The sequence below is a fragment of the Zosterops lateralis genome (assembly GCF_965231275.1).
Source record: "Zosterops lateralis genome assembly, chromosome: 2".
Taxonomy (NCBI): domain Eukaryota; kingdom Metazoa; phylum Chordata; class Aves; order Passeriformes; family Zosteropidae; genus Zosterops; species Zosterops lateralis.
In genome coordinates, this window is record NC_139763.1 from 75,339,405 (window position 1) to 75,353,701 (window position 14,297).

A 14,297-nucleotide genomic window follows, 5' to 3' on the forward strand; every position below is an offset into this window, starting at 1 on the left:
GGCAGTGCTAATGCCAGACTGGCTGTGCATGCCAAGCTGCCAGCCCAAAGGTTATGTGTTACAGGCTTTGACTGTCAATATTGCTGTACTGCTGCTTTCCCTTCCTATTTACCGTTCCCCTGCACTGCACCAATTTTATGTCAGGGTTTTAAAAAGTCTCTTCTTCTCCTATCACCTGAGATTTTTGAAACAGTAGCTGCTACTTGTAAGTGAAGAGGCAGGCTATATATAAATACTTACATACACTATGCACAAAAAAGAAGATGGGTTGGAGGAATGCTCTCAGGGGATAAAGCACTTGAATTCAACAATTAAGAAGAGTAGGACTATCTGTGTAATTTTAATTTATTCTCCTGCCCTCCTTATATAAAACTGAAGTGCTGAAGTGAGTTACCGTATCTCAAGAGACTTGTAATTTATTATTGTTATTTTTTTAAGCTCTGACTGAACCATATTTCTGATAACCTAATGCAAACAAATACTCTGTGCTGCAGTGTTCCTTCCAAGAATGGGTGTGATAATACACTGTTACAGAAACTGATAAGCAAGCAGAAACATTACAAAGAACTCAAACCTGCAAGCTTTGTATGATGAACAATTAAAATGTGGTCTTAAAAGAAACCAGTCATCCAGGCTGCTATGCAACACACTGACAAAAGCAAATTCAGACTGGCAGTTCCATTCCAAACTTCTTTTTAAATTTTTAATCCATTACACTTAAAAGGACCTGTGAATGTATTTGCATTAGGAAAGGCACATACAGAGGTTTAAAAGCTGTCTGTGTTCATAAGGAAGGAGAGAACACTTGAGACTGGGATTTTTTTTCTCCTCTGTCCACCCTGCATGTAAGAACAGCATCAGGTTGCTAAGGGCAGAAAAAGAAGGTGTGCTATATTCCCTGGCTGCCTGCTGGGTCCTAATAGAAGAGGAACTGGGAGAGAAATGGAAGGAGAATTCCTGTACCTCATGACTGGCACATGAATTCTGCTGTTGCTGAAAAAAGGTGCAACATTTTGCAGTGTAGCCATTGGGATCCCTCACGGGCTGTGCCATAGCAGATGGACCTGAGGGTAAATACCTCTTCTAGGGTGGAATGATAACAAATCAGATCAAACATGGGGGTTTTCTTTGACACCTACTGTAGACAGTAACAGTCTCCACCCCAGTTCAAAAGGAAAACTACAGTTTCAGAGAAAATATTGCTGGGAGAAGGGACTGGATGATCATTCTTCCTTTGCGAGACAAAACTAAAAAGCTTTGCATGAGGCTGTAGAACTGAGACACTGCCATCAAAACTGTACCAGGTGCTGGAGAGGTTGTGTTCCTGAGGCTGGTACAAACTATTTGCATTGCTATATATCCTAGATGGAACTGTAAGTTAGAAAACCTTTCACTGACCCATCACCTTTAAATGCATCTTTGCAGAGTTCAACTCTGTTGCAATCATATTTTTCACTCTCTCTCTGTTCAAACATTGCATATTCTAGTCACAGAGTCAGATCAGTTTGAACAGCATGATTTTCAGTCAGTGCCCAGTTCACTCAAAGAATTTCAGATACAGAGTTTGACCAACTTCCTCTGCTCTAATTCTCTGAGCGAATGTTGCAGGCTGCAAATGTCTGTGTTTGTGTCAGAGCTGGTTACAACTCTGTACATGGAGAGAACCTGTGCTGACAGGGTTCAAGGCGAAGAAAGGTTTTTTTCCTGTCATTCTTGAAATCCACAGCAAAACCTGCCCAAGTCCTTCTGTTCTGAAAGCTGAAAACTAAGCATTGTGGAAAACTGAAGGAAAATGTTAAGATATGCACAGGAGATTACTATAGCTCATTATGATTTCATGAAGTAAATTTTAAAATATTTAAACTAGGTTCGCTAAAGTAGATTTCTTCAAATTCAGGGTTTTATCCCTTCTGCTAATTTTGCATTAAAATCAGCTATTTCTATAATTATATTTTGTAATGACATTTCAAATATTGTTTAATTAATGTTCACAAGCTGCTTTGAGAGTAAATGGAAGTTAGAATAAAACAGTGGATTTAAAAGACAAAAATCTTTAATACAAATAATCACTATTTGTTCAGATTTTAATCTTCAGAAAACAGTAATTAAGGATAAGGTGATGAGACAGCACATCACATCCAACAAAGTGGATTGAAAGCAAATTCTGCAGATACAGATCTCCTCAGGACTCCAGCAGACAAATATTTCCTTTCCCAAAGGATAGAGGGGTGGAAGGTTGACCACACAGCTGGGTGATTGTCACTAGTGTGACCTTAGTACAAACCAGAGACATTCCAAAAAGGGAATGCATGGTCCCCACATGGTCCTCACACCTGCAACTGCTTTCAAAACTTTCATCTGCAATCTGTTGCTAGAGGGAATTTTTAGCTTGTATATAGTTTCTGGAAGGTTTAATTCTTGCTTTAACTCAATGTAATTTTCTTGGAAATGTTAGTTGTGAGAAGAACACATAAGAGAATTTATAGATGGTTGAATTAAAGGTAATTCACAAAATATCTACAATAACACACAGAGGTCACACCATCTATGTTATATACTGTTATTCTAAGATATGCAATTATTTCCTCAGTGTCTTAGAAGAAAAAAAAGGTTTAGATTATTTCCTAATGACACTAATGCCAGAATATAAACTCTACCCGAATGTCTTAGACACAGTGTATTTGATAAAGGGTCATAATTTTCAGTAGCATATGGGAAAAAACCAACAAATGCTAATCCTTTGTTCAGGCTTAAAGTCTTTGGGATTTGCTGCAGTTGCCACTAATTAGAAATCACATATTCTGCTGTTAAAAATGAGAACAAAAATCAAAAAGATACAAAAGTTTTAGTTTACTCCCTGTATGACTGCAACCCTCCCCACCCCAATGGCAGGCAGTGTCAAGGCAGTCAGGTATCACAGGAGCAAACCTCTCCTGAAGTGCTGAGATTCCTCATACATGTTTCCCCGTGGAGCTTGTTCCCTGAATCTCACTGTTAGTGGAGACAAGTGGCACTTTCAGTCAGCAGTTCATCTCATTATGTGCAAACACCTTGATTAAGCTGGTAAGAATTGTGCCCTAGACGAGCCTCTGTTCCTCCAGACAAAGGAGATGCACAAAGTTCAGTCTGCTGCAAACATCAGCACAGCAGATATGCATCCCTTGACTCCTGTCCCTTCAGTCAAGAGTGTAAATCGGACAAAAAAGAGGCAAAGGATGCACACCCCTTCAAAAGAGGTCAGAAGAGCCATGTGAGGATTTGCAGGTCACTCAGCCTCACTTGAAAACTTCCTCCCTGAGTGAGGCTTCTTATAGAGCATTTCTGAGGACAAGAAGCAGCTGGCTGGGAACAGTTGGTACAGATTTACTGAGGATAAATTCTGGCTGAACAGCTTGATGGCCTTTGGTTACAAAATGACCAGATTTTTCAAGAGGAGAGCAGCACAGAGTGCTTCAAGTGGAGCACCACACAGGGGTCTCCACCGGGTCTGTCTGCTTAACAACAGCTCAGAAGCTGGAGGAGGTGACTGAGTGCACTCTGGTTCTGCTTGCACACACCAGTATGGATTTATGAAGGTGAAATCCTGCCTGACCAACCTGATAACCATCTGCAGTGAAAAGACAGGCTCGGTGGCTGTGGGGAGAGTGGTAGAGTGTTTTTTCAAACTCCGAAAAAAAGAGTATTTAGCTATTACATCATCCTATAGGTGATTACCTGATAGCAAATTAAAATTATATTGCATTTATTTCACTCAGACAAATGTAAATTTTATTCTCAATACCAAATATTATCTCATTCCATGCCATGATGCTACTTGAATCAAATACTGTTAGGAGGATGATGTTGGCAAAGGAGCAGTCAAAAAAATTCAAAATGGAGAGATGTCACTGTTAAAGACAGTGAAAGTCAGAAAGAAACCCATTCTCACCTCTCTGTAACTGCACTGTGGTACTCTGGAGAGGGGAAAAGATGAAGTGAGATTTGTCTCAGGTTTCATTGACAGCGAAAGTGAAAGGTGTTATAAATGCAAAGGCAAATTTCAGGTTAATAAATGACAATTTATTAATAACAGAATATCGAGCACCTGAAAAAGAGAAAAACCACAATAATAGGAAATTGTCAGCGCGCGCTGGGTGGATAGAGGTCCGCACCGATGTGCCAGACGCCCTAGTCCACACCAGTGCAGCTCTCAGTCCACCGTTTTATAGGAATTTTCTGCCCTTAGGCAGTCCAGGTGTCCAAGGTGGGTTGAATAGTCCGGATTTCTTTTCGATGGCCCTCCCAGACCTCGTCAAGTCTAGTTGTCTCATTCCGGGAAGGCTCCTTTCTTATGTCAATTCCAAGAGTCCGTCTTATGTTGATTTCATTCCGCTTGTGGCACCAGAAGGTTGAGGAAGGAATTTCTCCTTGCCTTGGCGAGGAAGTGATTCTTATCAGGGTTGGCCAGTGTCTTTTGTCTAAGTTGATGACCTTCGTCCTGTCTTTTCAACTGAGATTAGCAGACTGAGAGAGAACGGTTACCCTTCTATTGGATTTTACAATTTTACTTTAGCTTTGTTTCATTATACATCGAATTATTATTTTATACACGAATTTTTACCCTATTTTTATCACAAAAGGGACCTTCATGGAGTGAAAAAAAGCTTATAGTCTGGGTCTCTGAGCATAGTATTGCCATCAAAATAATCTGCTTGTGGTGCTCATTTAAACAAAGAGAAGCATGTCAGTGGCTGTGACACTATCCTGTTTAAGTAGGAAGCTCCATGGGGAAAATCATATATTCCTTTGTCCCTGCTTTCCCACCCAGTGATTCACAACTTATTCAACCTCCTATACTTATTTCACTTTGCATTGCTTTTCCCAGGCAGTGACTGGGGCCTTCACAGCAGCCAAGGGATGAGCTGGTCAGTACTGTGGAACAGGACACTAACCCTGGGTGAAGAGCCATCAACACACAAAGGGTTCATATTTCCTTCTTTTTCCCCTTGGAAACTTCATAGCGAGACCTTGATTTGCTTTGCTGGTGTTCCCATCAGAAACTAATGAAAGAAGTAGAAAAAAAACTTCATTTCCATCCCTTTGGCCTTTTCCAATTTCTGTGTTAGGTTCAATGCTTGGATCATACATGTTTCTGCAGAGAGGTGGTCTTTTTCTTCTATTTTTACAGTGTTTATTTTAATATTTCTATTAATTAGTATGAACAGCCTTTTTCATGAAAAGTTGTAAAGCTCTGTAACCTGGATGCTGCCCTTGGGTCACTTGTTCATTTTCAGATGGCCCCTGAACTCAAAGCAACAGCCATATTACATCCTCTGGCTTGCCTTTTAAGCATTATCTCACTGTTGACAGTCTTTCTCTTCCAGATCTGAAAATTCACGTCTGAGTGCACAACTTTTTTATATTGGGGATTTATTTTGGATAGGTAATTTTGTTCTTTTATACAGTTTTAAAATGCAACAGAGATAACAAGCAGTCTGCCCCACTTCAGATCTGGCAAGAAGTGCTGCAGAATTTCCCTGCTGATTCAAGGGGCACAGTCATTCACTTGCCACACAGCCAGTTGGGGAAGTTGTTTATAACTCAGCAAATTCAGTTGGTTTCCATCTTATATGATTTCCTAAAGATTTCACACCTGATTTTAATTACTTTTTTAAAATTCTCTTTTTGCAATATCTCATAATTTTTGAAGTTACCTTTGCTTGCAAAGAGGAGAGCAATTATTTCTGAGAAACATGTAAATCCCTGAACTGTCTTCATCCTTTTTTTTGGCTTCTACTGCTGACACTCTCATTTTTATTTTTATTTTTTTGTACCACTTTTGAGAAGTTGTCAATAATGTTCAAGAATTGGAAAAACTCATACTGCAAACAGTAATTGTTACATTTTTGATGGTTCAGGTTGCAGCTAATAGCTTCCAAATAACTATCAAGGAGCATTTTTTTCAGAAGCTCTATCTTAACAGCACATGTTAACCTCTGTAATTTCACTTAAAAATGCTGAATTGAAGTGGTTTACTAAAAATTCATCCACTTCTTTCAGAAAGAAAAAATCACCCCTTATCTACTCTGTACATTCTTAGATGGTTTTATTCCAACAGGTTTAGCTGTATAAGGTTTGAACAGTGAAAAGCAATGAGTTTCAGAGCTCTCTCTGTACATTGCATCTTGAAAATTGAAGTAATCACAGATGATTGTTTAAAAATGAATGGAAAACAGCTATGCAAGATTTCTAAGAAACACTTTTTCCTCAGCAACACTTGGTCATGGGGCTTAATAGCGACTTACAATAGCTTTAGCTATTTAGTCGAGCAGTTTTCCAGAAAAGTTTAGTAATTATTAGTCTTGTATTTCTCTTCTGGAGAGTGTCAGTCTAAGACAAGTCAAGTTACTGTTCTGCTTTCTGCCATTTTTAGATAGACTTCTGAAATACTCCTACATTACAGAAATAAAGACAAAAAATACTATATACTCTCTGAGGACGACTCCTCAGTTGCAGACACCAGCAGTGCAGGAGGTATATCTCACCACTGTTTCATGCTGAAATAAATGCTGAGCTTTAAAAATGGGCCTTTCTGTCACGTGGAAGTCTACACAAGATAAATGAAGAAGCAGCTAGAGGCTGTGATGGAGGTTGCTCCACGTGCCATGTCCTCTGCCCTGCTGGTCAGTGAAGAGAACTGAGCTAGCTGAAAACTGATCCCTCTAAAGTCCACAGGCTTCTCTAGAGGACACCTAGACAACATTTATGCTTTGTTTGACTTGTGTTGTCAAGCAGTACCTTTAGAGGTAGCATCTCATTGCACTTCTGTTCTTCAGCATTGTGACAAATGCAACCTTTTGCTTGATAGATTGCAGTAGTGAAAAGGGAACAGTAGTCTAAGCATGTGAATCATGAATAGGATGAAGGAGGTCTTTTACAGCAAGGAGAGGCAGACTGGATGAACAACTATTGATTTAGCTTTATTTATTATTTTGCAATACACCAAGGTACAGGACCTGCTCTAAACACCCAACACAGAAAATATTTACTGAAATATTCAGCAGATTTTAAGCAAAGTGTTTTAATACAAAAAACCTTCACATCTGTTTCTTGCACTGATCAAATTTTTATTTAAGAAAGACGTAAATATTCTTTTTAGAAAGTTTATCAAAGCTATTTTCCTGACAAACTAAGTGAAACAAAATGACAAACATAGATATGAACAGCAATGTTCTCATTTGCATTTAGATAAACATTATAAACACAGCTTAAGTAGTAGTGATTCTGAGAATACTTAAATGGCTTCTAGTTGTAAATACTACGCTCCACTTAGTTTAAATAGTTACTTTCTATGCATCATTAGATTTGCATTAGACACCCTGTACTTCTACACTCAAATCAAAGCCAGCCTTGAAAACATCAGGCAGGGTGTGAATTTTGAATGGGATCATTATTTCCAGAATACTGGGCCAAACTATAATCTGGTGGAAATAGGCTGGAAGATTTTCAAACAATTGTACAAAAGATATGACTTGAAAATAAATTTGAAACAAAAAGTTAAATACAGCCCATACCTAACTAGAGGTCCCAAGAGAGAGTGGATATAGCCCTTGCTCTTCCTAGGCACAGCTCCAGATCCTTTCTAAGTTTGAAGCCACTATTCCCACAGAGAGCCTCCGAGCCTGATGCACCTCAGTGGCAGAGAAGTCTGCCCATATATCTGCCTTTGCTGATCCAGGGTAAATCCATCCTCATTTATATCCATCAAAATCTGCAAGCTGTCTGGCAATAGCACCAGAAATGTGTTCTCCTGCAAGAATTTAAATAATAACTACGTTATAGAAATAATTTAAAAGTAAATTTATAATGGCCGTTCAGCTAAGGCTGATTTATATGAACAGATCTTCTTATTCCTTCATCATATTCTGTAAGTTGTTTCAAATTCAAGAAAAAAAAAAGTGGTATTGAAGTAAGGAAAGTTAGACGAGAAACTTGGTCTGGTCAAACTTAAAGGACACAATTTTTATAACCAAAAATAATGGATAAAAATAAATTTAAAAGTAATCAGAAGTCTTGTATAGGGAATAGAGAAGAAAAACTGGGAAAGGCTTATCTCCAGAAAGCATTCCCAAACACTACTTGAACTTCTCTATATTTTTATGCTTATATCTGACTTGAGGGAGAGGATAAGCCTGTGAGTCCAAACCAAAACCTAGAGCACAAACATAAGTACAATTTTTAAATGATTTCTTCTTTTTGCAACTTCTGAGACAAATTGCAGAGAGGGTAAAGAAAGAAGCTGATGAGTGAACTTTGCTTTCTGATTCTTTCTGGAGATTTCCTGTGCCTGGCATCAAGGAGGAGAAAGTCTTACTTGCTCCCATATGGCAGCGCAGCTCTCACACAAGGGTCTGACTCACTCCTGGCCCATCTGTCAGTCAGTGCCCACAGGACAATTAACCATAGGGAAACACTCTGCTGACTCTAATACTCTCCTTTCCTGCATCCAGGTAGGACTAACCATAGACTGAGCTGGATGCTGATCCTGTCAACGTGGGACAGGAAGGCACTTGCAGAAAAGGTCCAACACAAGCTTTTGATCTCATGTGCATATCAAGTTTTCCTGGCTGCAGCACTGCTCAGCAATCACACAAATCCCAGCTGCCTTCAGGCACAGGCAGGTAATTCAGCTGCCATTGCCAACAGAGGCAGGACTAGGCACCACTTTTGTGTGACTCCATCTACGGACCTCCCCAGTCCATGAGACAGCTGGGCCACCCTGCTGCATATCCAGCTCAGTCCTCCCCCAGTGAAGGCCCATGTGCCACCCCTGAAACAGAGGGAGAATGTCTGAATAGAGGAATGTCTTTACATTAGACATAGAGCAGAATAAAGGGAGGGAAGCACAGGGTAACCATATTCCTTTCATCTCACCTTCTCTGCATGGCAGTGATATATTTTCTAGCCCATCCAGTGCATTCTCATTATTTTGTTTTCCTCCTCTTTGTGGCAAAATTTGATTTTGCCTCCATTGCTGCACAGGGCTGTACCTTGCTAGGAGTCTGAGGTCTGTTTCTCATGAGCTACCACGGTATGGAATGATCTGGGCATAACACACCATGCAGCTCTACCAGAGTTCAGTAAGGCAGAGCTTCTTACATCTTTTTTCCCTAGTCAGACATAATATTAAGAATTTTAAAAAATTAACAAAATTACTAAAAATTACTAAATTAATATAATATAGAATTTCAAACCCATCATCCTGTTACAGTTTATGAGATTAAGTGGGTCCCCAGAGGAGCACGGGATGTCTTGCCTCTACTGCTCTGATTTCTCAAATGGTTGTGGGCATAAAAGGTCTGGGGTCTCTGCCTCTTGGGCTTTGTCACCTAAAAGGATGGAATTCCATCTCATCCATTGGCCTGTTGTCAGTCCTCCAGGAATGAAAAGATACTGCTTCTTCTTTCACAGCTTATATACATCTGGGCCCCAAATCCTTTCTATTGAGAATGCTCTTTAAAGGCTTCTGGGTTGTAGACTCCTTTTACCAGCTCATACATACATACCTTTTGGACATGGCTGCTCCTGAGATCTTTTTGTAGTTGCCCCAGGATGTTTAAAACCTATCAAAATGGCTGATACTTTGAGATTTTGAAGGTGTTTTGTCTAGATTGCTTCATGCTATTCCCACAATGACAATCTCCTTCATTTCTTATGACTTAGACATCCAGTCGAAGAGAAGCAGCAAACTAGTTATATGTCAAGTTTAAATGCTGCTTTGATTACAGCTTTGTTCACTGTCCAATACAAGTCAGCCAGAAGGTAAATGTCCAGATAAACAGTTCTCTATCATAGATGACATAATGAGTGATTTGGAAGTCATAACTGTGTTGGACAAAGATTAAAGAGAAGCATTAGCTCAGTTTATATTTACTGGATAATATATTCAAATATATTGAAATATTTATGTTTATCTCATGGGAAAATAATAGAAAACTTATTATGTACTGCAGAAAACAATAAAATCATAAGCATTTTACTTTTTATGCATAATTAAGCTAGTCACTGTTTCTGTTCCCGTGGTGTGCAACATAAATCATTGATAAGCAATTAAAATATAAAACAAGCTTTTGAAAGCATTAAGCTAACATAAAATTATTCACTTGTCACATTAAACGAACATTTATCCAATTCCTACAGCTTAGCAGTGTGGCCTCCAGCCATCTACTACATTTTCATACCTCTGAGAAATAATTTTATCCTTATAAACTTCTAAATACCATAAGACTTAAAATGAAACTTTATATGCCCTTGATGCAAATGATCTCATAAAAAATTCCAGCTGCACGCAGACTGCTCACACAGACCACAGGAAGCCAGTGCTCTTTTTTGACTTGCCACACTATTGGGGTACCTCTTTTTTGAGTCTTTTGGTGGGATTATCTGCTTTTTGCAGTCTTTTGGCTAGCATCAACCACCTCAGTGAGGAGGCTTATCTACCTTGTGTGTGATTTCATCCTTTCCATCAAACTGGTAATTTGAACATTTTTGTTTTAGTTGACTCAGTGCCAGACTGGACCAGCCTGGAAGGTCCAAAGAAGCAGCAGAGTCTCAGTGCATCCCAGAGGGCTCACAGTGGCTGTATAGTTGGCTTTTTGGCTCCACCTGCACTGCTAGAGGCAAAGAAAGCAGTAGGCTGCCACCTAAATCCCTTCAGGCATAGTCTATAGCTTAACTCTATTCTGCTGGTAGTGTGTGTGGATGTACTCAGGAACCTTCACAGTGGATTGTGCTGATTTCTGCTTGAACACAGCTACCAAAGCCTCTAAAATCCATTGATGTCTTTCCAAAACCCATAGACCCGACCGGAATAATAATTTTTCAGGACATTTTCATCTCTTTAAAAGTTTGAATCCAAGGGCTCTGAGGCACTAAATAAATCAAACCACTGGATAACAGAAATGTATCAGCCCATTTTATAGGTGAGGAAGCAAATGCATTGATAACTTGATGCAGGTCCCATGTAAAGAGGAAAACAATGCCAGCAAGACCCATGTGGAACAAACCCATGCACCTTCCTTGCCTCATTATAAATTCAGGTCCTGCCCCAAAAAGAATAAAAAATATTTATTAAATCAATGTAACCCTAGTCTGACTGCTGTCAAAAAGAGTGAACAACCATTTCATCATCAATGCCAGAACCTGGAAGACTCTACTCCTGCCTGAAAACAGTGTCACAGGGCAGCTTGAGCCAGTCTAACTTGATGCCACCTTTCCCATCTCTGTAGCCAGCACACAGCAGTGTGAGATCTTCATGCTGTGAGGAGGGAGCAAACTGGGAAGTAAAATGTGGATTTGTTTTATGAGAAAAAATAGAAGAGGCTTTAGATTGAAGAAGAGGAAAACATCCAGAGAAAAAAAGGAACAGAGAAAGAAACAAGGGAAATTATAAAAGTGGGAGGGAAAATATCCAGACTCACATTGCAGGTATTCAGTTACACCTGTACAAAATGGGAGTCCATTTCTCAGAATGCCCTTGCAGTAAAGGGAAGGAAAATCTGCTCTTCAAGAGGGACTCAGACTCAGTCCCCCATAGAAGGAAATTAAACTGAAATGGGTAAAAGAGTATGAACAGGAGGAAGAGATTGCTGGAAATGTGCTGTGATTACAAAGTGTTTGTGAACTAGCTTGGGATGTAAGCAGCAAAAGAGACCCTGGCCTGCAGAAGACAAAAATATCCTGTCCAAGAAGTTGTAGGTTACATAGCAAAGCCTGACAAGCAGAGGACATATACCCTAAGCACAAGTGAATTATCTTTTTGTTCATACATACACTCATACTTAATTAAGTTATGATATTGTCAAGCCTTTGGCATACTGCCTGCTGTATAAACATTACTGGCACAGATATTCTGTAATTCCATTACAGACTTACTAATTCAAATGGAGGAGCAGGCAGGCATGAAACCAGCTGGAAATTTCATCTGAAACCCACCTCTGGTTCAGACAGAGAAATGCAATGTGCCAGGGTGGCAGTGATGTCTTCACTCACAGAGGCCACCCAAGGTCTCTGCTCATCTCTTTAGTGTATTAGCAGACATCATCCAAGTCATTCTTGTATCAGCACAGCAGCTCAGGATGATCCCCATGCACAACATTGTCTGAGCTTGAAGGAGCTGCTGTTGGATTATTAGGTTTGCCATTGGTGGGATTCAATTATTTCTGCAGTATTTAAGTAAGAGTAATGCAAAAGGGCTCCAGCTGGGACGAGGCTTCCATTTTACTGGGAGACAGTTTCTTTCTCAAAAGGGGCTTGCAGTTTCAGCTGATGATACACAGAGGGGAAACAGAGGAATCAAGAAGAGATTTTATTATGTTTGCACAGAAATACAGCCAGCAGGCAGACACTAATTCTAAAATGACACTTTTATATTAGCAGACATTCAGTTAAAACATAACCACACGCCCTTCCATAGTTAAAATAGAAGAAAGGCAATTTTAGACCAATAAAATATACAAAAAGTTGTATATAATAACAACAACAAGAAAATGTATGTTAGACATACAGAAATGTTACACTTTGGAAGCTGAAGGAATGGAGAAAAATATTTTACCACCAGAACTGGAAGTTCCATAATTCTTACCTCCCCACTGTGCCACTGTCCTGTACTATTTGTAATTGAAAGTGCATGCTTTGACATACATAAACAAAAAAACCAGACAGACTGGGGCTCTTATCTTAGATTCTATAAATCCTAGAAATGTACTTTGCACCACAAATAGCACACTAGAGAATCTGGTTTTACCTGCAGTCATACTTACCTGAAGAATTAAAGCTTCTTCTTCCAAAGGCTTGTTTGATGTCAGCTCAGGTGCTAGACTGGTTTGCAGTGCTTGGCCTGATTCACTTTTCCTACCAAACTTCCCCAATGTATGTGAGTTCTCAGAGACCCTCCTGGGTCCAGGAGGGAAACTCTGCATGCTGTAATGGACAAACATCTTATTAAGTGTCCCATGGTAGAAATGGGATAGTTTAGAGCTGGGGAATCCTCATGCATAAAAGATAACAGGTATCCATTCTCAGAAGCTCAGGATGGAAGAATTCACAAGAGTTGAGATTCAGACTTCTATTAACACTTATGCTCTTGATTACTCTTTCACCAATAGTGTTATTTTACAGACACCAAGAGCAGGTTTGTCTAAGTCCTACAGGACCCGTACTGCACAAAGAAGATGTAGGCAGTATTTCTGATACTCTGCCTTACACCAACACCATGAAACCACCTCTTCAAAGCAGGACACTGTAGTTACTTGACTGTGATGTTGCCCACCAGTTTTTCTAATTAATAGGTGTTTTTCTACCTGCCAACCCACCATAAGAGGAGCTTCTCTTTCTCAGAAGCATTTGTTTTCTGATAGAGTTGCATCTGTTGCCTTCTTTTCAAAAATATTTCAAGCATGTACTGTAAAGATACCATGGATTTTACTGTGCCCTACTGAATGTTGAACTAGGAAAGCCCTTAAGACCAATGGGCTAAAGCAAAATAAATTCAACGCAGTTTCTTCAGTTTCTGTTGACTTTCTTCATACAAAGTACCAATCATTAAATGACAAAGAAAATAGGTATTTACCTACTATATTCACTCATTTTCACAGTATTTTAACTCATGCATTTTTTATAAAAGCTTCCAACAGATAAAAAAAATATATCTTAATCTGCTCCTTCTATTTGTTCAAGGCACTGTTTATTATTTCTCAAGTGCCGGATCTTCAATTTTCTCTTGCATCAGGCCAGATTATTTGTACCACTTGCATTTCCCACTCTTGAAGCTCTTCTCTGACACTTCCTGGTTAGAGAGTTAATAAAGACGGAGTTGGTTTCTAGTTCTTGTAAGACTGATTGTGTGTGTATATATATATATGGATATGTATTTGTGTGTACTCTACATATCTGTATCAACATAGCAAACAGGTCTTGCATCAACACATTTAAATTTTAATGCAATGGAATTTTAATTTCCTTTTTAAAAGCCTGTTTATACAAAGTAAACAACTCAATCCAATCAATGCTGCACCCAAACTGCTGTTGCTCCAAAAAACCCCCAACAAAACCAAAACCATAATCATCCTATTAAAAGAATTCTGATGTCCTCAAATTAACTTTTATAAATAAACCAGATGTGTTTTAGAATTCCTAGCATATTCACTCTTTCAGCAGTCCTTTAGGAGGAAGTCCTTCCTTCCTTTAACTGAGGGCTCACCTCAGAGAATAAAAGTATTTTCTGATTTCTTGAAGGCATTTACACAACCAGTGCTACA